Source organism: Megachile rotundata, chromosome 16 (assembly GCF_050947335.1).
Source record: "Megachile rotundata isolate GNS110a chromosome 16, iyMegRotu1, whole genome shotgun sequence".
Taxonomy (NCBI): domain Eukaryota; kingdom Metazoa; phylum Arthropoda; class Insecta; order Hymenoptera; family Megachilidae; genus Megachile; species Megachile rotundata.
Window position 1 is genome coordinate 5,297,484 of NC_134998.1, and position 22,371 is coordinate 5,319,854.

Genomic DNA, 22,371 nt, shown 5'->3' on the forward strand with positions numbered 1-22,371 from the left:
TAGAAAGTAACGAAGGCGGTAACGGTGAATAATTGGAAAAAGACGGCGGTTTATCATCGGATTCCGTTCACCGATGATGCACTTAGCCAACGAATAAATCTTGACAGTAGTAGTCTCGATACCACGGTCAGCCACTTTTTCTCCACATGTAAAGCAGACACGGTGCAATTAAGCTCTTCGGCTTTATCGGCGTTCCTTACGGGACCGGTAATTAAGTGGCAGATATCGTAACGAAGACATCGCTGGTACCGCTGTTTTTGCGCGTCCTATCTCCGCTCTCCGTGAGAGATCACCGGCTCGTGCGTTCTTGTATCACCGATACAGAACATGCAAAAGACACTACGTAAATCCTCAGAAAAAAGTACAAGTTTCATAATTTTAATACTTGAGAAAATTTTCAGATGCCTTTGCTTTTATGGCAATATCGAGGTAAATGATGTCTACATAGTTGAATGCAACTTCAGTGCAAAGAATTTTACTTCAGTTGCAAAATTGCTGGAATTATCTCCGTTGCAAGGTAAATGTAGGATTAATTAAGGAAGCATGTACCTGAAGGTGTTTCAACATTTTCTTAAATGAGTAATTAATTACAGATGGTCTTTACTTTCTGTCTGTAGGGTGCTTTAGTGGATGTTTCAGTAGATGTTTAGTGTACAGAATATGTTAGATGTAAAGTACCAAATGTCTATATACCCAAATACTAATATTTCCAAATCTTCATGTGTCTAAATACTAATGTTCCCAAATGTTCACATCCACGTATCGTCACATCAAAATTCAACATATCATCAAATCTGCACATCCTCAAATTCACACATGCCCAAATCTTCATATCCTCAAATTCACACATGTCCAAATTTTTACATCCTCAGATTCACACATGCCCAAATCCACGCACATGGCCCAATCTTCACATCCACATATCGTCACATCCCCAAATTCTCATATTCCTAAATCCACATATGCCCAAATCTTCACATCCACATATCGCCACATCCCTAAATTCTCATATTCGTAAATCCACATATGCCCAAATCTTCACATCCCCAAATTCTCATATTCTGAAATCCACATATGCTTAAATCTTCACATCCACATATCATCACATCCTCAAATTCTCATATTCCGAAATCCACATATGCCCAAATTCTCACATCCACATATCGCCACATTCCTAAATTCTCACATTCGTAAATCCACATATGCCCAAATCTTCACATCCCCAAATTCTCATATTCTGAAATCCACATATGCTTAAATCTTCACATCCCCAAATTCTCATATTCCGAAATCTACATATGCCCAAATTCTCACATCCACATATCGTCACATCCCCAAATTCTCAAATTCCTAAATCCACACGTGCCCAAATCTTCACATCCCCAAATTCTCAAATTCCTAAATCCACATATGCCCAAATCTTCACATCCCCAAATTCTCACATGTCTAAATCTACACATGTCCAAATCTTCACATCCCCAAATTCTCACATGTCTAAATCTACACATGTCCAAATCTTCACATCCTCAAATTCTCACATGTCTAAATCTACACATGTCCAAATCTTCACATTCCCAAATTCTCACATTCCTAAATCGACATATCCTCAAACCCTCACATCCCCAAATCTCCACACTTCCAAATACAAATATTTCCACATCTAACATTCTCTAACTCCCACATTCCCAAATCTAAAAATCCAGATTCCACACCATCCACAACAAGTCCTACCAACAATCCGTGCAAAGCCTTACATCGCCCTGCGGACAAGCAATAGATAAATAAGGTAGTAACAACTCGGTAACTAGAATCGATCGACTCGCTTTCCATTTCGTGGTTCTTTTTTTACGAGCCCCGACCATTTCAGAGGTCTGTGTTGCGTCGTGAAATCCAATATCGCGTGGGACAACCTATATCCAGCGAAAGGTCCTGGCGGGAGAAAGCCCAGCCAAGTCGAAGCAATTATGTAAATCCACTTCCAGGATCAAGATACATTTCAATCCTGCCTCTTCTACCTTCTTATTCGCTCTCTAAGGGCATAGTCCGGTTACATTGAGCCGTACACGCGAGGTATGAAGTCGTCGTACGGATCTGTTGATCCTTTGACTAAGATGCGTTTCAATCTCTTTCAAACGGTTATTAGTTTACGGTGGATGTATAGAGATGTAATGAAAGAAGAGAACATTTTTGTTAACGTAATTAAGGTATGCTATTAAACCTTGAGCTATTAGAGGAGATTATGCTTGCTGGGAAATTGTTGGTACGGTGCGTGAAGAATGACTGGGGTTGGATGTATATTGTTGGAGGATGAGATAAGTAGATAGGAGTGAGTGCTCAGAGGTTCTTGGGATGTAGGTTTGAATTTTTGGGATTAAGGTTATTATGTTATTAAATCTTCATATATACAAATTCTCATATTCTCAAATATTTATATCCAAAATTATAATGTTTCCAAATCACATCTTCAACTTCTAATATTTCCAAATCTTCACATTCCCAAATTCTCACACCCACATATCGTCACATTCACATATCTTCACATATACATATTGTCACATGCCCAAATCTTCACATCCACATATAGTAACATCCCCAAATCTTCACATCCTCAAATTCTCACATTCCTAAGTCCACATATGCCCAAACCTTCACATCCTCAAATTCTAACATGTCCAAATCTTCACATCCTCAAAATCTCACATGCCTAAATCTTCCCATTCCCAAGTTCTCACACCCACATATCGTCACATCCACATATCATCATATCCACATATCATCACATCCCCAAATCTTCACATCCTCAAATTCCCACATCCCCAAATTCTCATATCCACATATCGTCACACCCCCAAATCCTCATCTCATCCCCAAATTCTAAAACTTCCAAATCCACCTCCACCAATTCCCAAATCACCAAACTCTCCAACTCTCCACCTTCCTTCGTTCCAACTCCCCAAAAGTGACACGACTTACCATATCAAAACCATATCTACCCCACATTCTCCAGTGATTCAAACTTACATCGAAAACTTTCTACAAGATTATCCACGAAGTTTTTAGCATACAATAGTACCATAAACATCTTTACAATAAACCTTATCACAAATAAACGTATATAGGTAATAGAAACGTACACCGCACGAACACAATAGAAATTCTGCACACCAGAAAGTCGATGTTTCGCACAATCATTCACAGTTACATAAACCATCATCCAAAACGCATAGCTAATCACCGAACAGATTCCCATCAGCGGTTCAATTCTCACGGCCCGGTGAAAATCACTGCACGAAAGGTGCCCCATGCGGTTTCTCTATAATTATCAAATAACTAGCCGCCTTTCCGTAGGTAATGACAGTACGTACACGCTTTAAACCGATGGAGAGATGCATATCGAACGTTGCATCTCTTTCCTGATCGTCCCTACGTATATTGCCGTGGATAGAATCGCCTTGGTACGAGCAAGAAACGCATTTTCTACTTTCTAGACGGCTCGGGGAGTTTAATGGGAGCAAGGTTAAGGGTTATTCTGCTCGATAATACGTACACATTGCGTTTGGTCATTAATACCGCTGGATCGTTTGCTACATCGAGAGCTGTGCTTTAGACTACTTTATCGTGAATTATGAGCCACGTGGTCAGGATTATTAGCTTATGTGTCTTAGGGTGAAGATAAATGATTTGGAGGTACATAATTCGAAGTTGTTTAATTCGACTATGTTTAATTTTTGGTTTTAGTATAATGGCTTTTAGTATTTGGACTGAATTAGGATAATTTCAGTGGTAAGTTTATATTTTAAGATAAGTTAGGTTTGTTTACCTCACATTTTTATTAAACGTCTTAGAAGAATAATTATATTTGAATAATAAATTAATTTGTTAGGTTAGGTTATTCTGAATTATAGTCAAATTTAATTTTAATTGAGAATAATTAAATTTAAATTTAAATTGAATGTTAAATCTATGTCCTACATTAAGTTAGGTTAGGTTGCTTCAAATTTAGTCTAATTTAACTTTAAACAAAAAATAATTAGATTTGGATATTAAACTTGTGTTTCAAGTTAGGTTATGTCAGTCTACCTTAACCTTTTGTAAGAATAATTGAATTTAAATTTAATTTAAATGTTAAATTTAGGTCCTACATTAAGTTAGGTTAAATTGCTTCAAATTTACTCTGATTTCCAAATAAATGCAATGAAATATTAATCATTAACTTATGTTCCAAGCTAGTTGCATCAAATTTAATCCAACGTAAGTTCAAACAAAAATAATTGTCTATCAAAATGATAAAATCATATTTATGCATTGGTATGTCAAAGTGAAGGAATTATAAATAATTTTGTCATATACCAAATAACTTGCAAATAATTCAGACACAATTAGGTGAACCATATATTAACACAGTATTGCCAATATTTCGTTAACGTTGATAAATATCAAATATCTGAGGAAGATATAGATTATCAATAAATATCGGACAAATAAAGCAAACACAATTTATGAGTAAATATTGAACAAAGGAATATGCACTTTGTCGATAAATATTGAATGTGCGTGGAATCTGTCAATTAATATTGACAATTTATATGGATTCATAAAAACAACCATTTACAGTACCAACATCCTTTTTGAATTAAAAAAATTTTGTCAATACATCAGAATTTTGTTTACAGTTTTTATAAAATAATATGCAAAGTCTTGTTTGAAAATTTGAAAAAGTAAACAGTTCCTAATATTTATGGACAATAATAAAATAATGTATCTGTGGACTATATAAAATTAAATTAAACTCAATTGCAAAATGATAGAATTAAATAAAAATTTAATTAGCAATATCGCACTATATGAATGTACTGTGGAAATGAATCTGTTAATGAACGTATCAGCAGCTAATTAGTCAGGTAATGGTCGATACTGATTAGTTCATTATCCGATTAAAGTAATGAAATTAAAACGCCATGCTTTATATTCCGATTGTAGGATAATGAAAAAATTGTGTAATTTTATCAGATCGTGCAAAAATATGAAAACAGTAAATCGCGGAATATAGTTCATTAAGGAAACGAAATAAATTAATTCGAATTTGTAAAATCTGCACAATTTGCATACCAACAGTACATTAAATCGATAACTGAGAAAATATTTGCATAAGCTTAATAAAATATTTTTATTCACAAATGTAGAATTATATAAAGTGAATAACAAATCAGGATGGATATAATGAACAATATAAACAGAACAACTATATAAACCAAGATGAAGAATTTACTGAACAATAAAAAGCAAAATGGGCAATATAACGAACATTACAAAATAACGAGCAATAAAAAGTAAGATGGGCAATATAATGAACAGTATAACATGAAATGAGCAATATGCTGGAATGTGCAGAATAGTCAACGATATAAACCGAGATGAGCAATATAATGAACGGTGCAGTACAAGATGGACAATATAACGAACATTACAAAACTGGGAGTAATATAAGTCAAAGTAGGTAATGTAATGAACAGTCTAAACCAAGCAGAGCAATATATCGAATAGGAACCAAAGTAAGTAGACTAAGTAAGTAATCATTGTAAAATCACAGCTGATAAACGTGCCATATAATGAACAATGCGATATAAATCAAATTAGGCAATATAATGAGCATAACACTATTAATGTAAGTTTTATCAACATTAAGTATGATGTAAAATAAATAATGAACGATACAAAACGAAAAGGGCAATATAATAAACAATGAACGATAGAAATCAAAGTGAACGATGATCAATAAAAAAGTACGAATATAAAACCGAAATGAGCAATATAACGAACATCAACCCCAAATGAGCAATATAACGAACGTAAACCCGAAATGGGTCATATAGTGAACAAAACAAAAAATGTGTTATACAGCGAACAATACAAAGCAAATTCACCACGCACGAAATAAAGAAGGGAAACAATGGACAAGGTATTAAGTAAGTACAGAATTACTGTATTTGTTTCATCCTAGGCAGCGTGACCAAAAAAGTACGAAAAGTAGAATGGAGGTCGTTACGGTAGCTAACGTTTTGTGTCAGCGAATAAAAATTGTAGAACCGCATGTGTTTAGCTCCGCTGTTTCAATTTAAGCGGCGTTGTAATTAGAAGAGAATTCGTGCGTTACATTTTCTCACATTCGCAGCTATCGAGCGAAATAACGAGGTAAGGAGGCGCGCCCTTCCCAACCTCACCATTCTCTAATTATCGGGTCGTGAGACCTGCTATTTAACTCTCGAACAAGCATCGTGGGATACTCATTGTCTCTTTGATTCAACAAACATTAACCTTAATTGTACGAACTTTTTCATTCGTAACAGATTATTTCTAAAACCATTCCACTGACTCCATTTTCTTTCTGGAGCAATCATCTTACAAACTGTCCTCAAATTTAACCACCTCGGAGATTCGGGTTCAAAGAAACCTTTGTTTACTCGGACACAAAATAAGTACAAGTACTCATCAAAAGATATCGTTGAAAGAATCGTAAAGACGCAATATACGCAAGGAAATAAAAACTCCACATATATGGCCGTCCACAGACCAACATTATTTTACATATTTTTCTCACACACTGATTCTCCTTTGTATTTCCTCACAAAAATCATACGATCATACTAGCTTATCTTGCAATATGCTAAACTCTCTATATATGGCCGAAATCAATATGCATATTTATACATGCGAGTATTATCCAATGAGTATTGTTCAATGAATAGCCACACTCCTCTGATAATAACAAAAAATTTATGTGCACGTCCGACAAGATGGCACATGGATTCGACTTTCCTTAACTACCGTCTTATTGTTGTGTGTTCTCCACGTCAGCGTAAGGGTAGTCGAGGAGACTCAGGAAATTGATTAGCGATAAGAGATGGCGTATATACTCGCAGCAGCGATTCGCGAACAAGTAAAACGGTTGGACAGCTTCTCGAGAGGCCTGCCGCTCGATATCGACATCCAGAACGGCGATCAAGACGCGAGGTGTAATTATTATAAATATAAGAAGGCGCTAGCTGAGTTATTGCGGCTGACTGCCTTTGTCGTGACTAATAATGCCGCCGCCGTGCACCGTCGACCAACCGGATAATTTATCGGGCAGCGCTCGCCCTTCGAGAGATGCACGGCCGGCGATCGTTCGTGAAAACAGGCATTTTTCATCTACAGTAGACTCTCGTTATATTGCCACAGTCGATTTCGTGGATATGTATTTTCCTGTTCCTATTCTTTGGTAGTTATTACTTTTACTGTGTTTAGTGAGATTCATTTTTTAGGAGAGTTAGGAAAATGGCAATATAACACGAGGTGATACAATCAGTGGCAACGAGGTGATACAATCACTGCGAGAGACGTAGTTTAATGTGTGAGTATTTAGTATGTAATGATATCACGTGAGGAAATTCCATTTGTGCTAATCCAATGCATAGTAATATAATACGTGGCAATATAACATGCGGTGATATAAAACGTGCGATATACTGCGTGATGATTCAATGTGTGGAGCAATATTGAGTAATAATGTTATGCATGTTAACTCAACACGTGATAATGTAACGATTCAATATATGGCAATTTAACGAGAGGTGATATAACAAAAGGAAATACATGGAAATTTGAGAATTCCACAAATCAAACTTCTGGAAATTTGAAACTTTAATTATATGGGAATTTCAGAAATATGATTGATTTGTCGAATTTAAAAGTATTGGAGAATTCTGGGAATCTAGATATATGGCAATTTTAGAAACTGGCAAATTATGAAATTTGAGAAACTTGTAAAGTATGAAATTTGATAATCTAGGAAGTTATGAAATTTGAATACTTGGAACTTTTAAAGACTGCTGACATAATTCCCTATGTCTTCCTCTCCTTATATCGCCATTTCCCTTCCAAAAACCTACTCACTAATTCCTCATGTTTTCCTTCCCTATATCACAATTTTCTCTGAAGAACGCTATCGACCATACGTAAACACGGCGCCTGATTGCCATTTCCAGTAACAATTCGCGTCTAAAAGGAAGTAAAATGATTAAGAGGATGATCAACGCGGAAACGCCCGAGGTTGTTTGTTCGGTTACGATTGATTCGGCACGTTCCGTGGCGTGCACGAGGCCCCGCTTAAATCTTTCCGCACGATTCCTCTGTTTGCTCGAGCGTGCACGATCGCTTTAGAGCGTAGAGATTGCGTTGCATCAAAGCTACCAAAAGAAACTACAGAGTTCCTTCCACTGCTAATATGCACTATATACAGATGTTCATTGCGCATTCCAAATTAATTATATAATACAATGTACACGAATGTAAACTCAATTACATAAATATTCTTTTGCTTCGTAGTAATTTATTTTTGTAATTACTGCACGTGTCTCACGAGAAGTCCTCCGGGTTGTGACGACTCTAACAACATTTCTAGAAGTCTCACAAGCTTAGTTTAAAATTTAGTGATGAGGAAATGAAAGTGGAGAAATTTCTATTACATTCTAACTTATAAAATTCTTATTTCATCCACGTGCCTTCTTGTGAGGTGTGCACGCAAAGTGATCCAATTTTTTTTATTTATTATTTGTATGATTATAACCAATTCATAGAAGTAGTAGTAACAGCGATAGTGCTAAGGATCGATCACTTTTGATATATGGCAGATTCTTTTCTGTTCTCAACTGAAAAGTGCCAAGACCAAACGCAATCCCCGCGTCGATCGTGAGTAAAGCACGACGATGGGGAATATTTACCGCTGACAAATATCTAATAACATGAAACCCACGTACATATATATACACCGAGAGCTTGCAATATCGATAGATTTCGCAGTTCACACGTACCACCTATACTCCGCCACGATAGAATATCCGAAGTTATTTGAACGTCTCCGGTTGCCTGCAGCAAAATCAATATCAAATATTTAGGTAGGTATGTATTCGTTCTTTTCGGACTCTGGACGCGTGAGATACACGTGGTAAAATGTAATTGGTTGCATGACGCGGACACCAGAAATATTTAACAGACTGTAGCGGAAAGGATCGGAAAAAATGAGAAAGAAAAATGTGAACCAATAAAAAAAGATTCGGATATCCGAGAAAATAGGACACTTGTAAATTCTGAACAAATATGGAATATTTAAAAATTTTTGGAAAAACATTGGAAATTAAATGGATGGTAATTTTTGAAATACACAAAATCTGAAAATTTGAAAAATTTAAGAAATTCAATAAATTTCAGAATTTTGAAAATAAAAATAAAAGTAAGTTCCATTCCTTCACTTCACTCAACTTCGTCTCATCTTGCATCGAATCGCATTACTAGAACAAAAAGCTGATTAGCAACATCAGAATCGACGATCACATAACCGTCACGTGTCCACATCCCAATACATATCCACGGGTATTAACATTAATGGATTAATTACCAAGCCACAAAGCCCAGCTGTTCATCCCTCTACAACAGATCCTACAGTAATACGGATAATTGCAACTTACACAACAGACATTATACAATTTGCAACACGGTCATAAACGATGTACCTAACAATCTAAAATCTATACCGTTACGTGGGAACATTCTGTGCAGTCGTTGTCATCAACTGCGTGCAACGAAAGACAGCAGATCATTTGTTGCGAATTGCGGATCGACTGGAAACAGGTGCGTACCTAATGTGGGTTCCATTATTTTAAACATTCCTACATGGTGACGCACGGAAATCGACGTCTACCGCTCATCACATCAACGAATTTAGTCATTTGTTATGTCTTAGAATGCATATTATAGAAGAGGATTAGACCTCCAAGTTTCCAGCGATACAATGGTTTACCGGTTTTTCCTTCATTTGCTTCAGATCAATTTACCCGTAGGAGCAATAAGACCCAAGTCATTACATTCTAGCGAGTATTGTTAGTCACATCTGAACCCTTAGCAGTAGTCTTCCGTTTGCAGTTTTCTGTTCTTATTGATTGGTTTTATTACTTGCTTAGGTCACTTCGGGGAAAAGTCATACATCTCATTTCCATCTCCACCCGAATTTCAGCTAAACCAATAGAAAAGAAACTGTTGTTCCTCAGCAACGTCATAAAAATTGTACACCCCGAGCCTTTGTAAAACGTAAAAATTCTTCGAGGACTCTCAAACAGTCATCACATAGCAAAATAAACTAGTCCAAAGTCAAATTCATTTCTTAGTCCACTTATATTCACTTGTTAATCCTACTGATTCCGCGTCGTTTAATTTTCACTCACTATTGCTGACGCTGCGACGCACGTGAGCGATCAATTCATACCATTGCTGCGCCATTCGCATCATCGATTCCTTCTAATGCCCCATAGAAATCGCTGTGAAATTATTGCTAGAAATGGAAAGTTTTGCATGATTTTATGGTAGTCGAACATGTAGTTCACATCGTATCAATTTGGACCTCGGAGATCGATGATACTGTAGGGTACGAGGCAGTCTCGCTATATGGCACTGATTTGGTGACGAGTGCAAAAGTTGGGGAAAATGATTACAACAGTGTTCTTGTTATTTAAAAATAAATTTCCAGCTGTGTAACACATTTTGGACTGGTTGAAGTGATCTTATCACGTTCGTGTCCGACGAGGTAATATTACACGTTCGTATAATTTTCAAGATTTCACTTCGGACATTAACATAATATTAATATGTATACTTTCCGGAATATTGATACAATAATATTAGTATGCATATTTGCTGCAAGATTAACGACATAATATTAATGCATATATTTGGTGCCAAATAAAGAACATAATATTAGTACATATATTTGCTACAAAATTAACAACATACATATGTATATATTTTTTTTTATATATTCTATATATTTTTATTTTAGTACAATATATGTACTAGTATGAAATATACTAATTGTAATAAAATTACGTTTTTATTCAGTCAATTTTCCACCGATTTCATATTGTCATTTTCGTCACACAGATTTTAAAATTCCGTGAAATTCAGCAAAGTACTAAGAAATTTAATTATAGTTATTGATGTGAATTCAGAAACATACCGTATTCGTAACGCGCGCGTTAAATGACATTCTCGTCAGTTGAATCTCGATTCTCAGAAATTCATTTTGCAAGCGATGGTATTAGGCAAATTACCTTCTGTGCGAAACGAAACTGCTCGTGTGCCATGTGGTTCGTCATTTCCACGAACAGAATTTCAATTACAACCATCTTGCGCTCTATTCGCATTTCCTGTCGTACGAATTAATTCCCCGCCATTCTAACATGTTTCGAAACACTATCAAACGCTACTAATATCATATTCAAAATTATTCGACGACGGACATTTGTAAAAATTTTCAAATTTCAAATTCAGATATTTTTAATTTTTTAGTATTAAAACCTATTAATTTTCTAGTTTATAAATTACAGATTTTTATATTCACAAATTTCTAAAACTAAATTTCTAAAAATTTTTAAATTTTTTAGTTTTCAAACTCATAAAGATTAGAAGGTTTCAATTTAAAAATTTCAAAAATACTTGTAAATATTAAAATCAAAAATACTAATTAAATACTATAATAATATTTTAAACAAATTTGAAACAATAAGAGCTCTTTAATGAACCCCATATATTGCCAAATCTAACAATACCTCCATCTACGGCAATGTAACGAGAGTCTACTGTATTCAGTTATCAAAATCTATTCATTTAAAACAATTACAACCAACATACAATCAATCTTCTATTTTTGTATGAAACCGTACAACTATAAATAATTAAATAAATCCATAAATGATCGTATAAAAAAATAATTAACAATTTAGTAAATATATAAACGATCCTATAATTAATTCTAAATAATTTACAAAACGTACAAATGCTCGTAAAATTAATTATAAATAATTTACAAAACATATAAATGATCATAAAATCAATTATAAATAATTTAATAAACGAATAAATAATCCTATAATTAATTATAAACAATTTAGTAAATACATAAATGATAGTACAATTACTCGTAACAAATTGAATAAACTGCAGGAATAAAAATATTCGATGTGACGTGAAAAAATGATTTCCCCAACAAAGTAAATATTCAGCACGGTTATCGACTAACAGGTGCTGTTGCATTTACAATCGTTGTTGCATCGCAATGGTCCTCTGTGTATCTGATTTTAAATTCGATACCGTAGGCTGTATTTGCACGCCACTCGCCTCTGATAATTAACACGCAATGAAATTTTAAAGAGAAATGGCCAATTCGTTCGTCTCTAGTTGCTTTATTTAAATTAATTAAACATGGCTGCGATGTAACAGGATGTACAAATTTGCCAGTTTATTTTCTGAATTTACGATGCATTTTATCGCGCTGCGTTCATGAAATTCTTTATTAAAAACGTTTATTGCCAAAAACATGTGTTCCGAACATTTTTTACGAAACATTTACTATTTCCGGGAGGACTTGAAATGCCTCGCGAAATTCGTTCTGTTTTATATTACCTATTTTTTTATTTTTTATTCCGGATAAAAGATATTTGTTACGGCTAATACTTTTTTTATTGAAAACTGTTTTATTGATAGTGATTGTTAACAGTAATTTTAAGGAAGAGCTCGTTCATTTTAATAGCCTTGAAATGTCAAGGATAATTCAACGACCTTGGAATGTGATGCTGAATAATTTAAAGTGAATAATTAATTGCAACAATTTATTTGAATAATCTAAACCTGGACAATTAATTTGAATAATTTATTCGATCATTTAAACTGAATAATTAATACCAACAATTTATTTGAATAATTTAAATCTGAATAATTAATTTGAATAGTTTAATCAGGATAATGAAAACCAATGAATTATTTGAATAATTTAAATCCGAACAATAAATTTGAATAATACATTTAAATAATCTAAAGTGGACTAAGTAATTTCATGAATTTTTTTTTAATAATTTAAAGCTTGATAATTAACAATTTATTTAAATAATTTAAAACTGAACTATTAACTCGATTACCTTTATCTAATAAATAATGAAATACAACACAGTACAGAACCTCCCTATCGCTAACATTCACAACCACGATATATCTTTGCATCTACAACACCATAACTACCTTTCAAATTACATACTGTCCCTTGAGTAGATTCGACCCACATTGTTTAAGCTAAATTATTCAAATTCGCCCAAATCGCTTGAATCAACAGAATCTATAATCACACAGAATCTACCTATCAGTAACATGTACAATCACGAAACACCTCTTCACCTACAGCACCATAACTACCTTTCAATTATATACTGTCCCTTCAGCAGATTCGATCCACATTGTTTAAATTAAATTATTCAAATTCGGTCCGATCGCTTAAATCAACAGAATCTATCGGTAACATTTACGGCTGCGATATACCTCTTCAACTACAGCACCAACTTCAAATTAAATACTGTCCTTCGAGAAGATTCAAACTGTTTAAACTGAAGTACTTGGATTTACCAGATCGGTTAAATCTACGGATGTCAACCTATTAGTTGGCGCGTTGACATCTACGGACGTCAGCCCCTAAGTTGGCGCGTTGAGATCTATGGATGTCAACCCATAAGTTGGCGCGTTGAGATCTATGGATGTCAACTCACGAGTTGGTGCGTTGAGATCTATGGATGTCAACCCATAAGTTGGCGCGTTGAGATCTATGGATGTCAACCCATAAGTTGGCGCGTTGAGATCTATGGATGTCAACCCATGAGTTGGCGCGTTGAGATCTATGGATGTCAACCCATGAGTTGACGCGTTGACATCTACGGATGTCAACTCATGAATAAAAGTGAAAGAAGCTCCCAATGTGGACACTTCCAGCATATAAGCAAATAAGAATAACAACTATTAAACACAAGTAGAACTATCTCACTCTCGAGAGAATTGGGAGCTACAGGTTAGGATACCTAGACCATGGTCCCTAGAGTCTTCAAAGTTCCTAAGACTCCCAGATTCCATATCCATAGTTTCAGTCTCCAGTGCCCCTAAGTTCGCTAGGATCTCCATAGTCCACAGTCCCTGGATCCCTAGGTCACATCCCCACATTCTCTACAGTTCCAGAATTCCCTAGATTCTCACAGTCCTCGGAATCGCCATATTTCCTAGCTTCCAGAATCCCTACGTTCCCTTGGATCATCACAGTCTCTACTGTAGACAAGCCAGGAATTGGCGCGTAGGTCGAGTCAGAGTAAAAGAAGCCACTCGCTCCACCTAACCACCGTGAACACTTCCAGTTACATTTCGGCAAATAAGAATAATGACAATAACTGCTGAACGCAATTCGCACTATCTCACTCTCGAGACGTTTGCCGACTTTGACCTAACTGGTGCGTGAGAGCTAATATACAAAGGCGTCCATTTTTCTATTCTAATCGGAGCTCCAAACACGTCAGCTTCACGCCAACTCGTTGACATCGATGAATAAATCTTTTCCCAAATTTCCAGAACGGAAATGATTAATGTCCGTGGTGATGAAAAGGTGTCTAAAACTGGAAGAAAACACTCCATTATCTTCGCGTCCCATAGCGTGCCATCAACAAAGCACAATGGTTATTGATCAGGTCAGCATAGTACTAGTAAGTAAGAGGGAATTATGAGAAGCAGGGTTCTCTTTTTATCCCTTGAGTATGACCAAGCTCAGCTTACAGGGCAATTGACAACGAAAGGAGCCGAGTGTGCGTCAGAGGCCATGAGCTTCATCCTCTTATAACCACGTCGCCATTATTCTATCAGCGACGTCAGAGGACTTGAAATCGTATTCCAGTGATAAGTGCATTGTGGAAGATCTCCAGTGTTACTTTTGAGACAAAAGGAATTAAATGCAGGGGCGTTGTAAATTTCATTATAGACGATTTTGTCGGCCATACTACTTTCACGGCACATTATGCCTACTCGACGCTTACCGCCTTTTTTCGGTACATTGAGATTATGGAAAAATTAGCAAGTGTTTATACGTGGAGTAGAACTTTTCATGTTTTGTACGTTGAAAATTACTGAGTATTGGCAAAATTAATTTCTTGAGGTTCAGGTTGTGATTATTTTCAAGTAAAAATTCGTAAAACAATGTTATAAGAAGTACAGCATAAATTATGATCTTAAAATCAAGTTATGTTCAGTCTGTCCATATGTTTAGCATTCCAGTAGTACAACTCAACGATCGATGCGACATGTATGTTCCAGATCTAAATGACACTGTAACTGCACACATATCACCAATATTTACAGATTCCATGATCTATATTATTTTAAACGACTATTCAATACTTCATAAAAGAAATTATTCCATATTTGAATAACAATTTATACTGTCGCTATTGTGACGCACCTGTTGCGTCAGTAATTTCAATAATACTCTAATTGTGTTCTTTATTTTATGAAATATTTACTGCTCTCGAACAGCTATGATTAAAAATAAATATTGAGTAACAATAACCATGGTATAATATTGTTATTAATTCATTCTTAAGAATTGAGACGCACCTGTTGCGTCTTCTCACTTTAACAATATTTCAAACACAATTGTTGCGTTCTGTATTTCATCGATTATTCATTATTCTCAACCTATTGTACTTAAAAATAAATATCTTGTAACAGTAATAACTGATTTATAATTCTTAGAAGATTGTGTTGAATAAATCAATAGGACGCACCATATGTGTCATGTGTATAAAATAATCCTGCTTGCAATATATTTACATTTAACCTTAATATGTATACCAAATAATCCCTAATGAATATAATAAGTATAATGAGTATAATAAATATACCTACTAAGTATACAAACTCGTATTTCTCGACGAAATAGAATCTTATTCCCAACATTTGGATTACACTTGAAAACTTCCTCCGGCCATCTGTAATTCCGTGTTTGTCCGAGAAATACAAACGTAATCAGTTGCGAGCCGGCAACAAACAAGTTCGTGTTCCCTGAACCAAAAAGAAGCAATTACGTAGTTCTGATAACAAGGCATATTGCGAGAAGAAACTTGACCTTCGGTCCCCGGCGTCAGTTCCACAACGGAGGCGAGGACAAAGTTCCGAAAACTAAGTTAATATCGGCTCTACAAGGGACGACATCTGCTGGAAAATCCGGACGTAGTTCGTAACGAGTACGTGGATAAAGGATTACTTAACAATTCGACGTGACAAAGTTAAACTAGTTCTGTAATTGCCAGATCGCGTGCAAGCTTCACCGACACGAGAGGACGCTGAGATTCAACTTATCAGATTACGCGATTACACGTTCAATCTGTTGTATTAATGAATCTACTTTCGAACGTTCAACATTTTCATCTTGTATTTAACAACCGATTTCATTAATCATTGTCCTGTTTTTAAAATCATTTGTTCTTACTCATGGGTCATTCAAATCGATCACTTTTGGATTCAACATCTGCAATTTTGTTCTAATCAAAGTATGTTGTAGTTCATATGAAATTATGGGGGGTTTAAGTCATCATTTTGCCGGTTTCGAATTTGTTGAGAAATACCAAGCCTTCAAAGTTTGCAATTTTTACCCATTTTTGTAAAAGTAGGCTTCGCTTGCGAATTTTTCTTTCAGAAACTACTCAACCGATTTAGCTAAATTCTTTTTTGTTTTATTTGTGAAGAATGGGGGTATTTTAAAATATTTTTTCCAATTCCGTCAATTTGTTATGAAATGTCGAAAAATTTAAACAAATTCTTTTTTCACGTTTTTTTCAATGAAGGTCACTATAAAATTTTTCGACATGTTATAACAAATTGACGGAATTAGAAAAAAATATTTTAAAATAGCTCAATTCTTTTTGAATAAAACAAAAAAGAATTTAGCTAAATCGGTTCAGTGGTTTCTGAGAAAAAAATTTGTAAGTGAATCCTATTTTTGTAAACATGGGCAAAAATTGTGAACTTTGAAGGCTTGTTATTTTTTAACAAATTTGAAACCAGGAAAATGATGACTTAAACCCCCCCTAATTTCACATGGACAAAATATTTTAACTACAGCAAAATCGCAGATAGTGACGTCCAAAAATTATAATCAAGTAAGTAATATGTTAATAATTTTTACATATAATATTTAAAATAAATATCCAAAGATTCATAATGATGCTCTTCTTTAGACTATAATATCATAATATGATACAATAAATAATACAGCAATATAATATAATACATCAAAACTGTTTAATTACAGAATAATTCATAGCGCAAAATAATAGCTGCCGTGATTCATTTAATTCTATGTTAACATTTTTATTTCCATTTTCATAATATTGCTGAAACACAAAAAGGTCTAACAGCTCCCTTTCGTTAATTAAAACAGTTCCGCGTAAGTTATAATTTATGCACGCCTACATGAATATTATGCGATTCATAAAACTTCAAAAAGGCGTATCAAATTTTAATTAACACAGCGAAAGTCGTGAAAATGAAGCACAACATCGAAACTGCGCGCATAACGAATACAATTAAAACAACAAATAACTTTCATTTTAAAGGATGGGAGGTGAATCAATATTTTTTATAGACGAAGTTTCGTTCTGAATATAATTCTCTAAATAACATTTCTGATGTCAGAAGAGGACACAAATTTAACAATTTTCATACTGTTATATTCTTGAACTCTTAAATTGTCTAATTTAATAATTATTTTCATTTAATTTTAATTAAATATTAAAATTTTAAATGGACGTAAATTAAATTTATAGTGAATTAGAACTGTTAATTTAATAGTTTGAATTTTCACATTAGGGGGTCTGAAAATTTGAGATTTCTATATTTCTAAATTTTCTGAACTTTCAAGTTTTAAAATTGTCAGATTTGCAATTTTTTATCAAAACAAAATTTCAACTCACTGTTTAAATTTTCTAACAGAAAGGACAGAAACTCTTGCACTTTCACTTTAAAAAATATCCAATTTATAAGTTCACATATTCTTCACATGCAAAGTACAAAATTTCCAAACACTCAAACACCTGAACGACATAAACTAACTAAAACGCTTCAACATCGACAAATGACTAAACAAAAGAAAATTTCCATAAATTCGTCCAAACAATTTGCCAACATAGCACAAAACATATCTCACAAGAGCCAAAAAACGTCTCCAAAAATTGTCAAAATCAGTAAAAAAATTACCTCCGATTTTCCTGTATCTCATAAAAAGGCGATCATAATTTCCCTGAGTAAAAGAAGAAAACGGTTCGATATCAGTCGACATATCAAATAGAGGAACATATCTGGTAGGCAGATACGTCGGCTGTTAATCAGCAGCGCGTGCGCGCCGATTCCGCGGATAAAGTAACGAGCACGCAAAGCTAATTAGAGAATCCCCATTGACGGCTGACAGAGCACAGACACTCTCGCCTCCCGCCTATCGCCACTCGACGTTCCCATTTCCGTTATACGCGGTGTGTACAGGAGCCTCGGTATACGCATCGGTACGGCGTAATGAACAAGCATGTCGCGAGTGCAGTAACAGCGACAACGAATGCCCAGACACCACCGACGACGCCACAGAAGAGGTGTACACGCGGTTGCTCCCCGTAGATGTGTATCGCGCCAAACCGGTACACTGACCTACACCGCTCGACAAAATGACGACACATCCTACCATAATTCTTGTTAAACGCGTTGCCAACGGACTGCACCTTCCACGAAATGTATCGTGTCGAAATAACGATCGTGATGCACTAACTGTTTTCATATTTCTTGACGGTGTGCTTTCTATCGGGTGACATCGATGTCTTGCTGATTTCGTTACTGTTTGAGCTTTATACGTCGCTTCATATACGCCATTTTGAGCTAGTTATGTGTTACTGAAGCTTTTGTCAGTTTATAGGTTTGGTCAATGTTTAATGTAAGTCAACGTCGGCCATTTTGCTAATATTAGGTAATTTTTAGGTAATTGTTAGGTAATTTTTGTCAGAGACTTTTTTGTTGGTGTTCAAGCTTTAAATGGATGTATTACAAGCACTATTTTGATGAACTTTTACGTCCTCAAATTATATTTGAGTTTGCAAGTCTCAAAATTGGTCAGTGTTCGGTTTAATTCAACGTCGGCCGTTTTGTAATGCAAATATTAGGTGATTGTTGTCAGAGACAGTTTTGTTGAAGTTCTAGCTCTAAACTGATGCGTTATGAGCACTGCTTTGATATATTTTTATGTCCTGAAATCATATTTGAGTTTGTAAGTTTCAAAATTGGTCAGTGTTCGGTTTAATTCAACGTCGGCCATTTTGTAATGCAAATATTAGGTGATTGTTGTCAGAGACATTTTCGTTGAAGTTCAAGCTTTAATTTGATATATCACAAGCGCCATTTTGATATGCCTTTATGCCCTCAAATTATATTGAAGTCTATAGCTTTCAAAATATAGTCAATGTCTGCTTTAACTGACCGTCAGCCATTTTGTAACACAGACATTAATTTTTTGTTGGCCTAGAAATTTTTGTTGAAGTTCAAGCTTTAATTTGATATATCACAAGCGCCATTTTGACACATCTTTATGTCCTCAAATTATATTTAAGTCTATAGCCTTCTAAATATGGTCAATGTTTGCTTTAACTGACCATCCGCCATTTTGTAATATGAATATCAATGAATTCGTACCGTAGCCATTTTGGTTAAGAACTAAGTTTTAAATTAACATATTGCATGTATCATTTTCGAATACTTTTGTACGATGAAATAATAGTTCACTTTATAAATCTCTAAACGAGTCATGTTTGCTTTAACTGACCGCCAGCCATTTTGTAATAAAAAATGTGATGGAGGAACGTAACCATTTTATTGTACTCTGTGTTTGAATATGTCTTCAACACTGTTTTATAGCACATTTATGCAATCAAATCATGGTAGACATTATAATAGTTCACTGCTTTCTTTAACTGACCATCAGCCATTTTATATTCAGAATATTACTGAAATGGTTCATACAACCATACTTCTCTACTTTGATGTAATTTTACATTATTATATATATATGAAAAATATATGACTGCTCGCTCTAACTGACCGGTCATTTCATATTAAGAACATCAACAAATAAGTTCAAACAGCAACTTTTCTCTAACTACAAGTTTCAAACTCATACACCATTCTACAATGTCATATTCCCATGTCATCAAATTATGACATACTGCTTGCTGTAACTGTCCATTCATTTTATATCGAGACTGATGAATCAGCTTACTCCAACATTCTCCAACTATAAGCTTCATATTAATAAATCACAAGTGTCATTTTACAGTTCACTTATATCAAGTCATGTTAGACTGTCTCCTCTAACTGTCCATTTCACATTAAAAGTATGAACGACATATTTCATACAACGATCTGTACGTATAACTTTCAAATTAATAAATCACAAGTGTCATTTTATAGTTCACTTATATTAAGTCATATTAGACTGTCTTCCGTAACTGTCCATTTCACATTAAGTGTATTAACGATATATTTTATACAACCATCTGCACATGTAACTGTCAAATTAATAAATCACAAGTGCCATTTTACAGTTCACTTATATCAAGTCATGTTAGACTGTCTCCTCTAACTGTCCATTTCACATTAAAAGTATGAACGACATATTTCATACAACCATCTGTACATGTAACTTTCAAATTAACATATATTATAAATGACACTTTACGGTACTATTGTAAAGTGAATGCTAGTCAAATGATAGACTGTCTTCTCTAACTGTCCATCAAACGTCCACGTCAAAAATGCAAACGATCATGTTTATCCCTGTGCTCCACCCACAAGTTTCAAATTAACATACCGCAAGTTCCACTTATACTGTCATGTCATCAAATCATGTCGTCTTCTCTAACTGTCCACCAATCATCCACATTAAAAATACAAACCAGCCATTGTTCTTCGTCTACAACTTCCACAAACAGTTATGTCGTAAGAGACTCTGGTCAGCTTGACCCCATTTCCGAAATCGGCCGTTCGATATATTGCAGTTCCCCGACTGACAGTTCCACATGGGAATCTAAAAATCTTCGCATAACTACTTCGGCTCGATTCGTGTTAATCGACCGGTAGGATGACGGAAGCATCGCGGTTACACGGCCTCCTCTGTCAGCAGGCTGGATCTCGTCCAAGCCAGCAGGAATTGGAGAGTTTGCTTTCTCACAATGCCGTCTGTGGAGTCACATTATGCAAAGCATTCCATTCCAGGAAGGCCATAGAATCCAGGCGAACTCGACACCTAACTATTCGTATCCCTCGCGGCAACGACGCCGATGACGACGCCGTCCGACGACTTCGATCCTCCTCCGCCTGCTCGTTCAACCGGTCGTTGTTGTCCTCCTCGTCGTTTCATATTTCCATCCCTTTTACGTCCGCGCGGTATCGTGCTTCCGATTGCGACCGTCAACGTAATCACGCGGCCTTATCTTTGTCGTTTTCACGAACGTCCCCTTGCGTTGACAGTGCTCTGAAGCGTGGCTGTCGTACTCGTCACTGGCCTATCGTGCTCTCTCATCGCTTTTCGCCGTTCCGCCTTCGTGTTCCTCCTATCGCCGCCCTATCAGATACCTCAATGATTATCGTTTCCATTTAACGACGCCGTTCCACGATGTTCCGTGCTACGCGCCCGTTATTGCGCTCGAATTGAACAATTTAGAGGGCGATTCAACCCTGTCGCACGCTTAACGCCAAATCGACTTCAATGCATTCCCTTAATTATCTGCATCTTACAATGTACACTGCTGGAAAGAATGCATGTGTCGGGTTGAGCTCAATGTTGCAACTATCGATCGGGTCGGAGCTGATAATTGTATTGTGTGCAGCTGCATTGTTTCCAGCTCTGAATAGTAACTTCAATTATTAAGTAATGTAATTTACTAATGTAATTTAGTTACATTAATTTAAATTTAATGGCAAGCAATTTAATCTTATATTAGCTGTTTAATGACATAATCCAATGTATTTGTAACATTGAACTTTACATGCGAGGTTGAGGTCTTTGTCAGGCGATACTGTATTTCAAGGTACTATTTATGTGGATAGCAATTAGATTAAAATATAGCAAGAATGTGAGTGTGTTGACTGTCCGGTTATTGGGTGCTCTGTTGTGAAGTGATCGACAGAGCTAGGACTCTAGGTTGAGCTATGTGACCTGATTGCTCATTCAACGTACTCTAAGTCAATTTACAAAGAAAATCATGTAACAACCATACTTGAGTTGATGTATCAAGAGCATGACTATGTAGATAGCTGTCTGGTGTCATTTAGGTGCTCTGTTGTGAAGTAATCGACAGAGCTAGGTCTCTAGGTTCAGCTATGTGACCTGATTGCTCACTAAACGTACTATAATTCAACTTATAAAGAGAATCATGCTACAACCATATTAGTGTT

General features: G+C 35.3%; 1 protein-coding gene and 1 long non-coding RNA gene across 3 annotated transcripts in view; both read right to left on the reverse strand.

The window, feature by feature from the left end:
* The window catches only part of LOC100882449 (CCR4-NOT transcription complex subunit 6-like twin), a 620,172-nt gene that overhangs the window by 233,827 nt on the left and 363,974 nt on the right, over positions 1-22,371 (reverse strand). The window lies entirely within an intron of this gene.
* The window catches only part of LOC143266068 (uncharacterized), a 265,310-nt gene that overhangs the window by 41,069 nt on the left and 201,870 nt on the right, over positions 1-22,371 (reverse strand). The window lies entirely within an intron of this gene.